This window comes from Aegilops tauschii, chromosome 5, assembly GCF_002575655.3.
Source record: "Aegilops tauschii subsp. strangulata cultivar AL8/78 chromosome 5, Aet v6.0, whole genome shotgun sequence".
In the NCBI taxonomy this organism is placed as follows: Eukaryota; Viridiplantae; Streptophyta; class Magnoliopsida; order Poales; family Poaceae; genus Aegilops; species Aegilops tauschii.
In genome coordinates this window covers 4,233,963-4,252,853 of record NC_053039.3, presented here as the reverse complement: position 1 = coordinate 4,252,853, position 18,891 = coordinate 4,233,963, and positions in this window count along the sequence as shown.

Sequence of the window (18,891 nt, the reverse complement as noted above, 5' to 3'; positions counted from 1 at the left end):
TTCTATATCATGGCATAATTTTCTACTCCTCTAGCCACGGCACGAGCGAGGAAACTACGCGTATCTAAGATACTTTTCCAGTCTTAGCTTAGACTTATATGCATGAGAGCTACTCTTTGATGGACTAAGAGTAGACACAAGTCAGTTTTATTGCATGTGGCATTTGTATACTTATCTTTCTTAATACTCCCTCCATTTTTTATATAGAAGGTAACAAACTTATATTACAGGTACCAAGGTAAAATTTAAGGCCTTCCTTTGTAAATCAGCTTTCTTTTTTATTTACTGGGATCATTAATACGTCACGGACATGCAAGGAAGGGATAGGAAACTGAGTGGATTCTCGTTATGAACCGTAGAGAAAGCCAATCACATGATTCCTTTCTCAACTAAAAATGTGCTATTAATTAGGGAGCTCCTTCAAATCACAATAGCGCGGAAATTGCATGCATTGGTCCTCCAATTAATGGATGGAGTCTAATTAATATGCATGCAACTAGTACTACTGTTTTGCGCTGTAGAGGGTGCTTGGATCCAAGGGACTTATTTTAGTCGGACTAAAAATAGTCTCTTTAAGAGGCTAAAGTTCCAAGCACCCCTGACTAAAGAGGGGCTAAAACTAGTCTTGAGACTAAATTTTTTTAGTCAGGGGTACCCCTACTAAAATGTGGATTAGTCCTCTCTCTCCTCATTTAACTCCTCTCCTTTAACACAGGCGAGTTCTGGATTGGTGGGTTTGGAGGATAATAAATGCTCATCAACTTGATTTTAGTCTCTTTAGTATTTGGATCCAAGCATGGATGAGGCTAGCAAGTTTTAGTCCCACTAATTTTAGTCATGGGACTAAAACGTATCCAAGCACCCTCTTAGCATTTTGGGATTATTTGATTTTCGTTAGATGCCTAATGCATCAAGACGGAGGGAGTACCTAAGATTGGTTTCAAGTTTAAGCTTAGACTGACATGTGTGTATGCTATACTCTTTTGTGGACTAAGAATAGACATATTCTCCCTATTGGGTTCACATTTACTCGGCGCATTATTGGCCAATATCAGCATTTTAGTCTAGTCAGAGCATCATTAGTCAAAATACTCTGATGTATTAATTATGCATGTGACCACGAAAAGGCTGCACCGTTTCCGATTACTACTCTAGTGTACAAAAAGTCACATTGGTGGGCTAGTTTTAGTTAGCCCTATTATTTTGAATAGTGTCAAAATGCCATTTTCTTATGGATGTATATTACACACATGCAAATTCTCATGATGACATAAGTAACCATGTGAGCACACAAAAATGACAAGCCCATAACTTCGGAAATATGAACTGTCCATGTATTATTCACTATTTAGAAATCACCATTTTGTCATTTTTATATACCTCACACGTTCACTTATTTCATCATCAAACTTTACACATGTGTAATATACATCCATATGATCATGTAGAATTCTTTTTGGAATATTTTAAAACTTTAAATGTGATTTTTAAACTACTTAAAATAAGGTCCCCCAATGAACCCGTGCTTCAAAGATCCATACTGATTGCCTACTATCCTACTATCCTACAATAAAAAACAAAAGGACCACATTAGCATCAAAGGTCTCCCTCACCATTTGATGTCACTCAAGAAATTGCGGGTAAATTCATTGCATTACTCAAATCACAGTACCCATACAATCACAATTGGCTAGCTCTACTGAATCTGTCGGGCCAGAATCAACCCAGGGCATCGTTCTGCCCTCAAGTCTAGCAAATTTAGCTAAGCTATCACCAACCTTATTTTGATTGTGACACAGTGCCCATACCATCTCCCCCACCGTTTGATGTCACTTAAATTTGAAATCTAGAATGTTTGATCCTTGCAAAATGAAACTCCGTATGCAACATTTTTTGTACGTTCACAACATCGTCGTCACAGTTTGGTACCCGGCTTTGCAAGGAGATTGTCCCTGCCATTGTGATTACAAGTTCTCACTTGTTAGGACGGCAGCTCAAGCGGCTTTTTGACACATATGAGGTTACTCTAGCTTGTACATAGGTTGCCCATTATTGGTTCTAAGCATGGAAAAAATTCAATGTGCAAAAGTGAAAACAGAGATAACTACTCGATAAAACTTGATGTAATGTCGGGAGGAGATTTATGGCACGCCGGTGAGGGAAATCAACCCCGTTTTTCTTTTGACTTGGTCATTTCAATCCATTATATCTTTTGAACTGCAAGTCCAATTTAAGTTTCATTTCCATATTTGTATTCATTGTGCCGAGGGCTTTGAAATAAGACCACTTTTGAGTATGTTTCGAGAAGTTTTGAAGAATTGATGAAGTTTCAACTACTGAAACTTAATATAAATGAACAACCAATTCACTAAATGTCAAAAACTAAAACTTACAATCATGCAAGAAAACAGGCGTGTTTGTGAATCGTGAAGCAATCCTGTGGCCAGGCCCAATTGGCAGGTGCGTACCCCTGCAAATGCGTGCCACTGCGGATTTCCATGTAATGTCACCAAAACGTTATATTGTCCCATGCTTGTGTTCATTGATGTTCATATAGTATAAGATCTGTTATTATATTTTGTTTAGTTGGTTAACATAAGTGAACTTGATTGCTAAATAAAAGTTTGACGTGGGTCCAACACAGGAGTAGTCAGCTTAATTTTCTCATTAGCAGCCCACATGGTCTAGGAAGTCTGCACCCACATCCCTCTCTTTCATGATCGTGGTCTGAGTGTAAAAAAGATTTATTTGTCACCATTACATAGTACACGAGATTCTCCAATAGGTTGCACTCATGATTGACCCATGCATGGAATTCTATAGCATGGCATAATTTTCTACTCCGCTAGGCACGGCACGAGCAAGGAAAATATGTGTATCTAAGATACGTTTCCAGTTTTAGCTTGGACTTACATGCATCCGAGCTACTCTTTGATGGACTAAGAGTAGACATAAGTCCGTTTCATTGCATGTGGCGTTTGTATACTTATCTTGCTTAATTATATAAATAAATAAATAAAAGAGAGGCATGCAAGTCTTGTTTGTGGTGAGTGGGAGGATGCTTTCAGTGCACAGTTGGGCTGCTATGTGGAAAGCAATCTAGTCAATGGCCGTGTAGTTTTTACCATGCAAATTTTAATGATATACCAAACTGGGCACAATTTGCTACCCTACTAGGTACGTCATGAGCGTGGAACTCGTGTACCTAAGGTTCATTTCAAGTTTAAGGTTAGACTCATCACATGATTGCAGGCTACTCTTAGTCTTTTCTTCTATGGACTAAGACTAGACAGAAGTAGGTTTCACTGCACGTGGCGTAAGAGTAGACATATTCTCATTGTTGTCTTCTCATTTTAGTCAGTGCATTATTGGCAAATATTCTCATTTTAGTCTAGGCAGTGCATTATTGGCAAATATTCTCATTTTAGTCCAGTCTGTGCATGAATGGTCAATATTCTATGCTCTATAATTATGCACATGACCACGAAGAGGCTGCGCCATTGTGGACTCAAGTTTCAGCTCAGGCTGGCAACATGGCTTAGTGTGCGCCAACCATTTCTGCCTAACTTTTATGTGGTGAGACCAAAACCCAATGACATCACATGAACGACTTAGCTTGCTCATTACTACTACTCTAGTCTACATGTCTAACCAAGCTGCCTGTTAATAAGACAAGAAATCAGGTCCAAGTTTTACTCTATACTGATGTCATCATCTCCTGTATATAATAATATGTGCTCGAGGAACTGAAGTAGCTAGTCTGCGTCGCTTTCATTCCACGTGTTCGGATCCAACCGAGTGAGTGTGATGAGTCATGTGGCGAGACCGTAAGTGGTGCTTTAATTTACATTCGACGTTAGATGGACATAAACATGCTCAGAAAGTTTTATGACTAAACTCGTTTGCTCAGAGGTGCTACGAATGATATATACATGACCCTGTTGGTGTGCATGATGGTTGTTGGTTCGTCACAAAATTTCCCAAAAGCATCGTAGGCATGCCTCCAGATAATCTAACTTTCATCCAAGTAGATTCAAGTTGACGATACTTAGGATCTAGGACGATTAGGTGTCATCCTTGGCAATCAAGAAAAAAATGTCACAGAAGTGACTCTTGATGACGAAATTTAAGAAAGCTTTTGGCATGTATCGTTAGGTTTCGTGTCGTATACTATACAATAACAAATCATGCCTAAATAGACATAAATAAGATGATAATTTAACCACAAAGAAATATAATTTAACTAAATAACTACGAATTTGCATCCTCAATGGGTATTCTCACAAAATCATTTAAGGATATGTTTTTTGTCTTTCGAAACTCTTATGTGGCTTGTTCTCTTCAACCTACCCAACGTGAAGAATAAATGTACAAATAATTGTCGAAGTTCATCTTTTTTGTGTGTTCTTATCATGATCTAGACTCTTCAAAAATGCATTTTCCCGATACAAGCGAATAGACATTGGATCAACTTTAGCCACTATCATCTTATCTATTTGGAAATTCCATTTCAAAATAAACTTCAGAAAATGAAACTTCTAACACTTCTCTATTCCACTTCAAGAAGAAGAATACTTTACAGTTGGTATGTGTATAACAAGACTACACATCGTTTGAGCTTTGTTTAGCGAGCACAACGAATGAGGCTACCCCATTTCACTCAAATGATCTTAGAGAAATTAAGCGCAGAAGTATCTTCTCAACTTTGCATCAACTCCAGATACAAGGAGTATTGACCTAATAGCCTGTAATATCCTACTAGTCTAAATATTTAGCCTGTGACATCGTACTAATCCAAAGATGTCCAAATGACTACGTTCCCTCATAGAGAAGGGGCCATCTAGTCAAATCCATGCTACTGCTAACAGATACTTTTCATGATATTGTAAACAACCTCTAGCATGCTACTAGTCTAAATATTCATCCCACGAGATGGTATAAGTACAAACATTAACTAGCCAAAAGGTGTCTAATTGACTACGTTCTCTAGTAGAAAAGGGACATTTAAACAAATTCATGATATTATTCAGCTAATGTTTTCTCGTACAGAAATAGGAAAATATAGTATTGTTGTCTATCATCCATCAACTACTATCATTTGAGACAGCTTCACGATAGACGGTTCCCAAAACTCTCTGGGTGTAACCATGCAAGTGACTGTTGATGCTAAAGCGCTATAGTAAGGCATGGTCTTCATAACCATTCGTCCCTTCAGTAACCATATCCTGGATCCAAACATCTGTGGTATTTGAAAAAAACAAGTAAACAACCAATTAAGGTTGGAAATTACAAGGTCACGGTAGCACGTGAATGTAATCCTGCCAAGAGGAGATGACAACCTGATCGGTTGGTCCTGTAAACCAATATTTCGAAGGTACAAGGTCGGTTAAGACCTTTGAAAGAATAGCTATCCTTGAATTGTCTAAATAACGAAACACTTTGGCCATTAGGTCACATTTATGGGCCGCTATAACTGGGCATAATTTTCTACTCTAGCAGTCAGATCACGAGCGAGGAAAGTATGCGGATCTAAGGTTTGGTCCAAGTTTTAGCTTAGACTATCATGAATGTGTGCTACTCTTTTGTGGACTAGGAGTAGAAGGAAGTCGGTTTCATTGCATGTGCCGTTTGTTGACCTACCTTTATAGTTGTTTAACTAAAGAAAAGAAAGGGATGCAAGTCGTATTTGTGGTGGTTGGGAGGATACTTTCAGTGCACGCCCAGGCTGCTAGGTGGAAAGCAACCTGCTCAATACGTGTATTATATGACAAACATGACCATTCTACCACGCAAAATTAATAGTAGTGCTAGGCGGGCACAACTTTCTACTCTGCTAGGCATGTCACCAGCACGAAAACTACTTGTATCTAGACTCATTTCAAGTTTTAGCTCAGACCGGTATTGCATGCATGCAAATCTTTTTTTTTTACAGTAGGATAGGCTCCTACTTGGGTTTGAGATCCAACGGCCATGGCGGAACTTCTGGACTTATGCGTAAATATCAAATCCTGAAGGGCTTTTTTGCACAGTTGGAGGAGCTCAGCATGCGACTGTTTTCAGTGCACAGCTAGGCTGCTCGGTGGAGTGCAATCTACTCCCTCCGTTTCTAAATATAAGCCCTTTTAATTAAATATTTTAAAATGAACTACATACAGATGTGTGTGTGTGTCTCTCTCTCTCTCTCTCTCTCTATATATATATATATATATATATATATATATATAAGTGTAGATTCACTAATTTTGCTCTGTATGTAGTTTATATTGGAATATCTGAAAAGTCTTATATTTAGGAATGATGGGAGTAGTCAATACTACTATACGACAAACAAGACCATTCTACCACACAAATTCAATAATAATAGAATTGGGCATTGATACGTCCATTTTGCATCATGCTTTTATATCGATATTTATTGCATTATGTGCTGTTATTACACGTTATGTCACAATATTTATGTCTATTCTCTCTTATTTTACAAGATTTACATGAAGAGGGAGAATGCTGGCAGCTGGAATTCTGGGCTGGAAAAGGAGCAAATATTAGAGACCTATTTTGCACAGCTCCAAAAGTCCTGAAACTTCACGGGAGTCATTTTTGGAATTAATAAAAAATACTGAGCGGAGAAAATACCAGAGGGGGGCCACACCCTGGCCACGAGGGTGGGAGGCGCGCCCTACCCCCCTGGGCGCGACCCCTGCCTCGTGGGCCCCCTGACAGGCCTCCGGTGACCATCTTCTGCTATATGAAGTCTTTCGTCCGAGGAAAAATCATAAGCAAGCTTTCGGGAAGAAACTCCGCCGCCACGAGGCGGAACCAATCTAGGGCTCCGGCAGAGCTGTTCTGCCGGGGAAACTTCCCTCCGGGAGGGGAAAATCATCACCATCGTCATCACCAACGATCCTCTCATCAGGAGGGGGTCAATCTCCATCAACATCTTCATCAGCACCATCTCCTCTCAAACCCTAGTTCATCTCTTGTATCCAATCTTTGTCCCAAAGCCTCAGATTGGTACCTGTGGGTTGCTAGTAGTGTTGATTACTCCTTGTACTTGATGCTAGTTGGTTTATTTGGTGGAAGATCATATGTTCAGATCCATTATGCATATTAATACCCCTCTGATTATGAACATGAATATGATTTGTGAGTAGTTACGTTTGTTGCTGAGGACATGGGAGAAGTCTTGCTATAAGTAGTCATGTGAATCTGGTATTCGTTCGATATTTTGATGAGATGTATGTTGTCTTTCCTCTAGTGGTGTCATGTGAACGTCGACTGCATGACACTTCACCATTGTTTGGGCCTAGAGGAAGGCATTGGGAAGTAATAAGTAGATGATGGGTTGCTAGAGTGACAGAAGCTTAAACCCTAATTTATGCGTTGCTTCGTCAGGGGCTGATTTGGATCCATATGTTTCATGCTATGGTTAGGTTTACCTTAATACTTATTTTGTAGTTGCGGATGCTTGCAATAGGAGTTAATCATAAGTGGGATGCTTGTCCAAGTAAGTGTTGGGGAACGTAGCAGAAATTCAAAATTTTCTACGCATCACCAAGATCAATCTATGGAGTAATCTAGCAACGAGGGGAAGGGGAGTGCATCTACATACCCTTGTAGATCGCGAGCGGAAGCGTTCAAGAGAACGGGGTTGATGGAGTCGTACTCATCGTGATCCAAATCACCGATGATCCTAGCGCCGAACGGACGACACCTCCGCGTTCAACACACGTACGGAGCAGCGACGTCTCCTCCTTCTTGATCCAGCAAGGGGGGAGGAGAGGTTGATGGAGATCCAGCAGCACGACGGCGTGGTGGTGGAAGTAGCGGGGATCCCGGTAGGGCTTCGCCAAGCACTAACGGGAGGGAGAGGGAGGCGCCAGGGGCTAGGATATTGCTGCCCTCCCTCCCCCCCACTATATATAGGGCCAAGGGAGAGGGGGGCGCAGCCTTGGCCCTTCCTCCAAGGAAGGGTGCGGCCAGGGAGGAGTCCATCCTCCCCAAGGCACCTCGGAGGTGCCTTCCCCCTTTAGGACTCTCCCTTTATCTTATCTCTTGGCGCATGGGCCTCTTGGGGCTGGTTCCCTTGGCCCATATAGGCCAAGGCGCACCCCCCACAGCCCATGTGGCCCCCCCGGGGCTGGTCGACCCCTTGGTGGACCCCCGGACCCCTTTCGGCACTCCCGATACAATACCGATAAAGTGCGAAACTTTTCCGGCGACCAAAATAAGACTTCCCATATATAAATCTTTACCTCCGGACCATTCCGGAACTCCTCGTGACGTCCGGGATCTCATCCGGGACTCCGAACAACTTTCGGGTTACCGCATACTAATATCTCTATAATCCTAGCGTCACCGAACCTTAAGTGTGTAGACCCTACGGGTTCGGGAGACATGCAGACATGACCGAGACGACTCTCCGGTCAATAACCAACAGCGGGATCTGGATACCCATGTTGGCTCCCACATGTTCCACGATGATCTCATCGGATGAACCACGATGTCGAGGATTCAATCAATCCCGTATACAATTCCCTTTGTCAATTGGTATGTTACTTGCCCGAGATTCGATCGTCGGTATCCCGATACCTTGTTCAATCTCGTTACCGGCAAGTCTCTTTACTCGTTCCGTAACACATCATCCCGTGATCAACTCCTTGGTCACATTGTGCACACTATGTTGATGTCTTACCGAGTGGGCCCAGAGATACCTCTCCGTTTACACGGAGTGACAAATCCCAGTCTCGATTCGTACCAACCCAACAGACACTTTTGGAGATACCTGTAGTGCACCTTTATAGCCACCCAGTTACGTTGTGACGTTTGGTACACCCAAAGCATTCCTATGGTATCCGGGAGTTGCAAAATCTCATGGTCTAAGGAACTGATACTTGACATTAGAAAAGCTCTGAGCAAACGAACTATACAATCTTGTGCTAGGCTTAGGATTGGGTCTTGTCCATAACATCATTCTCCTAATGATGTGATCCCGTTATCAACGACATCCAATGTCCATGGTCAGGAAACCGTAACCATCTATTGATCAACGAGCTAGTCAACTAGAGGCTTACTAGGGACATGGTGTTGTCTATGTATCCACACATGTATCTGAGTTTCCTATCAATACAATTCCAGCATGGATAATAAACGATTATCATGAACAAGGAAATATAATAATAACCTATTTATTATTGCCTCTAGGGCATATTTCCAACAGTCTCCCACTTGCACTAGAGTCAATAATCTAGTCCACATCACCATGTGATTAACACTCATAGGTCACATCACCATGTGACCAACATCCAAAGAGTTTACTAGAGTCAACAATCTAGTTCACATCACTATGTGATTAACACTCAATGAGTTCTGGTTTGATCATGTTATGCTTGTGAGAGAGGTTATTAGTCAATGGGTCTGAACCTTTCAGATCCGTGTGTGCTTTACGAATATCTATGTCATCTTGTGGATGCTACCACGCGCTATTTGGAGCCATTTCAAATAATTGCTCTACTATACGAATCCGGTTTACTACTCAGAGCCATCCGGATTAGTGTCAAAGTTCGCATCGACGTAACCCTTTACGACGAACTCCCTTTCACCTCCATAATCGAGAAAATCCTTAGTTCACTAGATACTAAGGATAAGTTCGACCGCTGTCATGTGATCCATTCCCGGATCACTATTGTACCCCTTGACCAACTCATGGCAAGGCACACTTCATGTGCGGTACACAGCATAGCATACTATAGAGCCTACGTCTAAAGCATAGGGGACGACCTTCGTCCTTTCTCTCTCTTCTGCTGTGGTCAGGTCTTGAGTCTTACTCAATACTCACACCTTGTAACACAGCCAAGAACTCCTTCTTTGCTGATCTATTTTGAACTCTTTCAAAATCATGTCAAGGTGTGCGTTCTTTGAAAGTATCATCGGGCGTCTTGATCTATCTCTATAGATCTTGATGCCCAACATGTAAGCAGCTTTATCCTGGTCTTCCTTTGAAAAACTCCTTTCAAACAACCCTTTATGCTTTCCAGAAATTTTACATCATTTCAGATCAACAATATGTCATTCACATATACTTATCAGAAATGTTGTAGCGCTCCCACTCACTTTATTGTAAATACAAGTTTCTAACAAACTTTGTATAAACCCAAAAACTTTGATCACTCCATCAAAGCGTATATTCTAACTCCGAGATGCTTGCTCTAATCCATGGAAGGATCGCTGGAGCTAGCATACCTTTTAGCATCCTTAGGATAGACAAAACCTTTCTGATTGTATCACATACAACCTTTCCTTACGAAAACTGGTAAGGAAACTTGTTTTGACATCCATCTGCCAGATTTCATAAATGCAACTAATGCTAACATGATTCCGACGGACTTAAGCATCGCTACGGATGAGAAAATCTCATCGTAGTCAACTCCTTGAACTTGTGGAAATACTCTTCGCCACAAGTCGAGCTTCATAGACGGTAACATTACCGTCCACGTCCGTATTCTTCTCAAAGATCCATTTATCTCGGATTTCATGGCTTCTAACCATTTGTCGGAACATGGGCCCACCATCGCTTCTCCATAGCTCATAGGTTCATCGTTGTCCAACAACATGACTTCCAAGACAGGATCACGTACCATTCTGAAGTAGCACGCATCCTCGTCGTCCTACGAGGTTTGCTGGTGACTTGATCCGAAGTTTCATGATTACTATCATAAGCTTCCACTTCAATTGGTATAGGTGCCACAGGAACAACTTCATGTGCCCTGCTACACACGAGTTGAAGTGACGGTTCAATAACCTTATCAAGTCTCCACCATCCTCCCACTCAATTCTTTCGAGAGAAACTTTTCCTCGAGAAAGGACCCGTTTCTAGAAGCAATTACTTTTGCTTCCAGATCTGAAATAGGAGGTATACCCAACTGTTTTGGGTTTTCTATGAAGATGCATTTATCCGCTTTGGGTTCGAGCTTATCAGCCTGAAACTTTTTCACATAAGCATCGCAGCCCCAAACTTTTAAGAAACGACAACTTAGGTTTCTCTAAACGGTGTCGTCTCAACGGAATTGCGTGGTGCCCCCTTTTAAAGTGAATGCAGTTGTCTCTAATGCCTAACCCATAAACGATAGTGGTAATTCGATAAGAGACATCATGGTATGCACCATATCCAATAGGGTGCAGTTATGATGTCCGGACACACCATCACACTATGGTGTTCCAGGCGGTATTAATTGTGAAACACTTTCCACAATGTCTTAATTGTGTGCCAAACTCGTAACTCAGATACTCATCTCTATGATCATATCACAGACATTTTATCCTCTTGTCACGACGATCTTCAACTTCACTCTGAAATTACTTGAACCTTTCAATAATTCAGACTTGTGTTTCATCAAGTAAATACACTCAGCATCTACTCAAATCATCTGTGAAGTAAGAACATAACGATATCCACTGCATGCCTCAGCACTCATTGGACTGCATACATCAAAATGTATTACTTCCAATAAGTTGCTCTCTTGTTCCATCTTATTGAAAACGAGGACTTTCAGTCATCTTGCCCATGTGGTATGATTTGCATGTCTCAAGTGATTCAAAATCAAGTGAGTCCAAACGATCCATCTGCATGGAGTTTCTTCATGCATATATACCAATAGACATGGTTCGCATGTCTCAATCTTTTCAAAAACGACTGAGTCCAAAGATCCATCTACATGGAGCTTCTTCATGCGTTCTATACCAATATGACTCAAATGGCAGTGCCACAAGTATGTGGAACTATCATTACTATTTTATATCTTTTGGCATGAACATGTGTATCACTACGATCGAGATTCATTTTAGGTGCAAGACCATTGAAGGTATTATTCAAATAAACAGAGTAACCATTATTCTCCTTAAATGAATAACCGTATTGCGATAAACATAATCCAATCATGCTCAACGCAAACACCAAATCTCGATAGTAGAGGGAGCATGCGATGCTTGATCACATCAACCTTGGAAACACTTCCAACACACATCGTCATCTCACCTTTAGCCAGTCTCCATTTATTCCGCAGCTTTTATTTCGAGTTACTAACACTTAGCAACCGAACCGGTATCTAATACCCTGGTGCTGCTAGGAGTACTAGTAAAGTACACATTCATATAATGTATATCCAATATACTTCTGTCGACCTTGCCTGCCTTCTCATCTACCAAGTATCTAGGGTAGTCCTGCTTCAGTGACCGTTCCCCTCATTACAGAAGCACTTAGTCTCGGGTTTGGGTTCAACCTTGGGATTCTTCACTAGAGCAGCAAACGACTTGTTGTTTCATGAAGTATCCCTTTTGCCCTTGCCCTTCTTAAACTAGTGGTTTTACTAACCATCAACAATTGATGCTCCTTCTTGATTTCTACTCTCGCGGTGTCAAACATCGCGAATAGCTCAAGGATCATCATAACTATCCCTGATATGTTGTAGTTCATCACGAAGCTCTACTAGCTTGGTGGCAGTGACTATGGAGAACCATCACTATCTCATCTGGGAGATTAACTCCCACTCGATTCAAGCGATTGTGGTACTCAGACAATCTGAGCACATGCTCAACGATTGAGCTTTTCTCCCTTAGTTTGCAGGCTTAAGAAACTTGTCAGAGGTCTCATACCTCTTGACGTGGGAACTAGTCCGAAATCCCAATTTCAGTCTTCGGAACATCTCACATGTTCTGCGACGTTTCAAGAACGTCTTTGGTGCCACAATTTTAAACCGTTAGCATTACGCACTGAACTATCACGTAGTCATCAAAACGTGTATGTCAGATGTTTCGCAACATCTACAGACGACGCTGAGGTTCAGCACACCGAGCGGTGCATTAAGGACATAAGCCTTCTGTGCAGCAATGAGGACAATCCTCAGTTTACGGACCCAGTCCGCATAATTGCTACTACCAACTTTCAACTAAATTTTTCTCTAGGAACATATCTTAAACAGTAGAACTAAAGCGTATGACATAATTTGCAAAGACCTTTTGACTATGTTCATGATAATGAAGTTCATCTGATTATTGAACTCCCACTCAGATAGACATCCCTCTAGTCATCTAAGTGATACATGATCCGAGTCAAACTAGGCCGTGTCCGATCATCACGTGAGACGGACTAGTCATCATCGGTGAACATCTCCATGTTGATCGTATCTACTATACGACTCATGTTCGATCTTTCAATCTCTTGTGTTCCGAGGCCATGTCTGTACATGCTAGGCTCGTCAAGTCAACCTAAGTGTTTTGCATGTGTTCCGAGGCCATGTCTGTACATGCTAGGCTCGTCAACACCCGTTGTATTCGAACGTTAGAATCTATCACACCCGATCATCATGTGGTGCTTCGAAACAACAAACCTTCGCAACGGTGCACAGTTAGGGGAAACACGTCTCTTGAAATTTTAGTGAGGGATCATCTTACTTACTACTGTCGCTCTAAGCAAATAAGATGCATAACATGATAAACATCACATGCAATCAAATAGTGACATGATATGGCCAATATCATTTTGCTCCTTTGATCTCCATCTTCGGGGCACCATGATCATCTTTGTCACCGGCATGACACCATGATCTCCATCATCATGATCTCCATCATTGTGTCTTCATGAAGTTGTCATGCCAACGATTACTTCTACTTCTATGGCTAACGCGCTTAGCAATAAAGTAAAGTAATTTACATGGCGTTATTCAATGACACGCAGGTCATACAAAAAATAAAGACAACTCCTATGGCTCCTGCCGGTTGTCATACTCATCGACATGCAAGTCGTGATTCCTATTACAAGAATATGATCAATCTCATACATCACATATATCATTCATCACATCTTCTGGCCATATCACATCACATAGCACATGCTGCAAAAACAAGTTAGACGTCCTCTAATTGTTGTTGCAAGTTTTACGTGGCTTGTATAGGTTTCTAGCAAGAACGTTTCTTACCTACGTAAAACCACAACGTGATATGCCAATTTCTATTTACCCTTCATAAGGACCCTTTTCATCGAATCTGTTCCGACTAAAGTGGGAGAGACAGACACCCGCTAGCCACCTTATGCAACTAGTGCATGTCAGTTGGTGGAACCTGTCTCACGTAAGCGTACGTGTAAGGTCGGTCCGGGCCGCTTCATCCCACAATGCCGCCAAAACAAGATAAGACTAGTAGCGGCAAGAAGAATTGGCAACATCTATGCCCACAACTTCTTTGTGTTCTACTCGTGCATAGAAACTACGCATAGACCTAGCTCATGATGCCACTGTTGGGGAACGTAGCAGAAATTCAAAATTTTCTACGCATCACCAAGATCAATCTATGGAGTAATATAGCAACGAGGGGAAGGGGAGTGCATCTACATACCCTTGTAGATCGCGAGTGGAAGCGTTCAAGAGAACGGGGTTGATGGAGTCGTACTCGTCGTGATCCAAATCACCGATGATCCTAGCGCCGAACGGACGGCACCTCCGCGTTCAACACACGTACGGAGCAGCGACGTCTCCTCCTTCTTGATCCAACAAGGGGGGAGGAGAGGTTGATGAAGATCCAGCAGCACGACGGCGTGGTGGTGGAAGTAGCGGGGATCCCGGTAGGGCTTCGCCAAGCACTAACGGGAGGGAGAGGTGTCACGGGAGGGAGAGGGAGGCGCCAGGGGCTAGGATATTGCTGCCCTCCCTCCCCCCCACTATATATAGGGCCAAGGGAGAGGGGGGGCGCAGCCTTGGCCCTTCCTCCAAGTAAGGGTGCGGCCAGGGAGGAGTCCCCTTTAGGACTCTCCCTTTATCTTATCTCTTGGCGCATGGGCCTCTTGGGGCTGGTTCCCTTGGCCCATATAGGCCAAGGCGCACCCCCACAGCCCATGTGGCCCCCCCGGGGCTGGTCGACCCCTTGGTGGACCCCCGGACCCCTTTCGGCACTCCCGGTACAATACCGATAAAGTGCGGAACTTTTCCGGCGACCAAAATAAGACTTCCCATATATAAATCTTTACCTCCGGACCATTCCGGAACTCCTCGTGATGTCCGGGACTCCGAACAACTTTTGGGTTACCGCATACTAATATCTCTATAACCCTAGCGTCACCGAACCTTAAGTGTGTAGACCCTACGGGTTCGGGAGACATGCAGACATGACCGAGACGACTCTCCGGTCAATAACCAACAGCGGGATCTGGATACCCATGTTGGCTCCCACATGTTCCACGATGATCTCATCGGATGAACCACGATGTCGAGGATTCAATCAATCCCGTATACAATTCCCTTTGTCAATCGGTATGTTACTTGCCCGAGATTCGATCGTCGGTATCCTGATACCTTGTTCAATCTCATTACCGGCAAGTCTCTTTACTCGTTCCGTAACACATCATCCCGTGATCAACTCCTTGGTCACATTGTGCACATTATGATGATGTCTTACCGAGTGGGCCCAGAGATACCTCTCCGTTTACACGGAGTGACAAATCCCAGTCTCGATTCGTGCCAACCCAACAGACACTTTCAGAGATACCTGTAGTGCACCTTTATAGCCACCCAGTTACGTTGTGACGTTTGGTACACCGAAAGCATTCCTACGGTATCCGGGAGTTGCACAATCTCATGGTCTAAGGAACTGATACTTGACATTAGAAAAGCTCTGAGCAAACGAACTATACGATCTTGTGCTAGGCTTAGGATTGGGTCTTGTCCATCACATCATTCTCCTAATGATGTGATCCCGTTATCAACGACATCCAATGTCCATGGTCAGGAAACCGTAACCATCTATTGATCAACGAGCTAGTCAACTAGAGGCTTACTAGGGACATGGTGTTGTCTATGTATCCACACATGTATCTGAGTTTCCTATCAATACAATTCCAGCATGGATAATAAACGATTATCATGAACAAGGAAATATAATAATAACCTATTTATTATTGCCTCTAGGGCATATTTCCAACAGTAAGGACAGCACCCAAGCATCGGTCCACCCACATATCAAATTATCAAAGTACCGAACGCGGATCATATGAGCATGATGAAAACTAGCTTGACGATAATTCCCATGTGTCCTCGTGAGCGTTTTCCTTCATATAAGAAATTGTCCAGGCTTGTCCTTTGCTACAAAAAGGATTGGGCCACCTTGCTGCACTTTATTTACACTTGTTACTTGTTACTCGTTACAAATTACCTTATCACAAAACTATCTGCTACCGATAATTTCAGTGTTTGCAGAGAATACCTTACTGAAAATTGCTTATCATTTCCTTATGCTCCTCGTTGGGTTTGACACTCTTACTTATCGAAAGGACTACGATAGATCCCCTATACTTGTGGGTCATCAGGCATAATTTTCTAGTCTACTCTACTAGCGAGTCGATCCACTTTTCTCGGGGCATCCTCTGTGCGCCCGTCCCTCGTCGCCGCCGCTGGCCAGCTCCGGCTGGCTGTCCCTTGCAACCTGCGACGGTGGCGTGGCTCCGTCCGTGATGCGTTTCGGACAGCGTGAGACCTTGTGCGACCAGTAACTTGACGCAATGGAGGTGCTGGTTGCAATGGCGACATGGATATGCAGTAATGGCGGCCTCGCTGGAACGCCTGTGTGTCTTCCCCTCTCCCTGGCGGCGCCGTCACTCATGCAGTGGGCGCTCCGTGCGGCAGAGGAAAGGGAGCCGCTGCTGCCCTGCATCCCATCCTTGAGAGTTGGCTCGCCGTGGCCCGACGCGGCTGGTGGGCCCCTCTCCTGCTTAGGGGCCGGATGGGATGTGCCGCTGAACAAGTAGCGGTTGCCGCAACCGTCGCCCGCGCCGCCGTCAAGGAGGCGTCGTGCCTTGGATCTGGGCCTTCGTGGGCAAGGACGATGGAGTTTGTGGCGACCCATGGTGGTGTTGTCTAATTCAGATTAGCCATCAGTTGCTCCTCGAAAGATACTACATGGCCTCTATCGTCAATGTCTATCGTGTCGTGGTGAGCAGCTCTTGTAGCGGTTCAGTTGCTTGCTTATGTGGGCATGCTCACCCGCTGTTAGGTCAGTGCGTGTTTGCAACAACTAGGCTCGTGGCAAGTGGAGGAGATAACACAGGACGAATTCGATTGGTTGGTGCATCTCGAGTACCTGATCTTGAGCTCCAGGGTGAAAACCCTATAGGTCTAGCCTCTTATCGGTTATGCCTGGCAATGGCGGCGTTTTTTGGCGTCGTTACCCTGACGAAGGCATTGCTCGGAATTTGCTCTGACTTGATCTTCAGGGTGAAAAACTATGATCCGACTTTCAGGTGTTGGATCTGGCGACGGCGTCACTTATGTGTCGTTTCCTTCTTGGAGGCGTCGCTTTTGAACAACCGTTTTCGTGGTCGTTGTGTTCTCATGACATAGTTGGTGCCGATGGTTATCGTTGCACATCGTCAATCGCTGTTTGTATCGCTTCATGACTTTTTTTTCTTTCTTTCTTTTACCTTTCACTTAGGCATAGCTTCGGTCTTGTATGACTTGCTTTTTGCCGGTGTGATCCTTTGGTGTGTGTTGGCTGTGTGCATCCAAATTATGCAGAGGCCGGGTGTGGCTCATTGTAATTGTATCCCTCGATGCTATATTATGAGTCAATAAAGCACCCTTTATCGAAAAAAGGCACATGAAGAGACAAAGCAAGACGAACGTCTCCAACCCACCAATGCAACCAAAAACGGACAACATAACCATTACCAACAGAGAACTTCACCAACTATTTGAACTCGTCACGTACCAGCAGGAGCTGGCGCCAAAATTGAGATACCAAACACCCAGAACCAAAGCCAGGATTAGCCACAAGCGGATGGGAAGAGGGGAAGTACTTGGCTTTCAAAATGCGCACCCAGAGAACATCAGAATCAGTATGAAGGATTCGCCACCACCATTTGAGAATAAAGCATTTGTTCATAATGGAGGTGTTGAGGATCCCCAAGCCCCCCAAATCCTTAGGTTTACACATAAGCTTCCAGTTAACAAGTCTGTACTTCTTTTTGTTATCCGCGGTGTTCCAATAGAAGCCACTCATGTGCTTATTGAAACCAGCATGTATCCCCTCCGGGAGACGATAGAAGCCCATTAGGAACATGGGGATGGAAGACATGTAGGCGTTGATCAGAGAAACCTTGCCAGCCGTAGAATTATACCTGCCCCTCCAAGGTAGCACCCTATTACCCACCTTAGACACCAAGAATAAGAACTCCTTGGACAGAAGTTTTTTAGGGGGGGGGGATTGGTAGACCAAGGTATTTAAATGGGAAGACACCAAGGGAGCAGTTGAGAAGATCGACCACCCGTCGAGGCTCACCAGGGGAAGCCCCGAGAACAAGCACCTCGCTTTTCAAAAAATTAATACGGAGGCCAGACATCTCTTGGAAGCGGAGAAGAAAGAAGGTTAGCCAGGCACCGATCGTCGTTTTGGACCATGATTATAGTATAATCAGTGTATTGAAGGTGGGATATACCAGCCGGCAGAAGGTTAGACCACACTGGGAGGATATGGCCCAAGGAAGCAACCCTGTTAAGAATGCAAGAGAAAGCGTCGGCCACGAAATTGAAGAGAAGGGGAGATATAGGGTCACCCTGCCTTAGGCCCTTGCCATTTTTTAAGTAGGGGCCATTCACCGAGACAGCAGTGTAGCCACCACTCACAAGCTGCATGATCCGGTGAACGTACCCACTATCAAAACCCTTGGCTATCAAGACATCGCATAGGAAGGACCAGTTAACCGAGTCGTAGGCTTTTTCAAAGTCCAACTTAAGCACCACCGCATTACATCCGTTAGAGTTGAGATCATGTAGGATTTCATGAAGGCTCAAAAACCCATCCGTTACTACGTGACAAACATGACCATTCTACCATGCAAATTTAATGATACTGCTA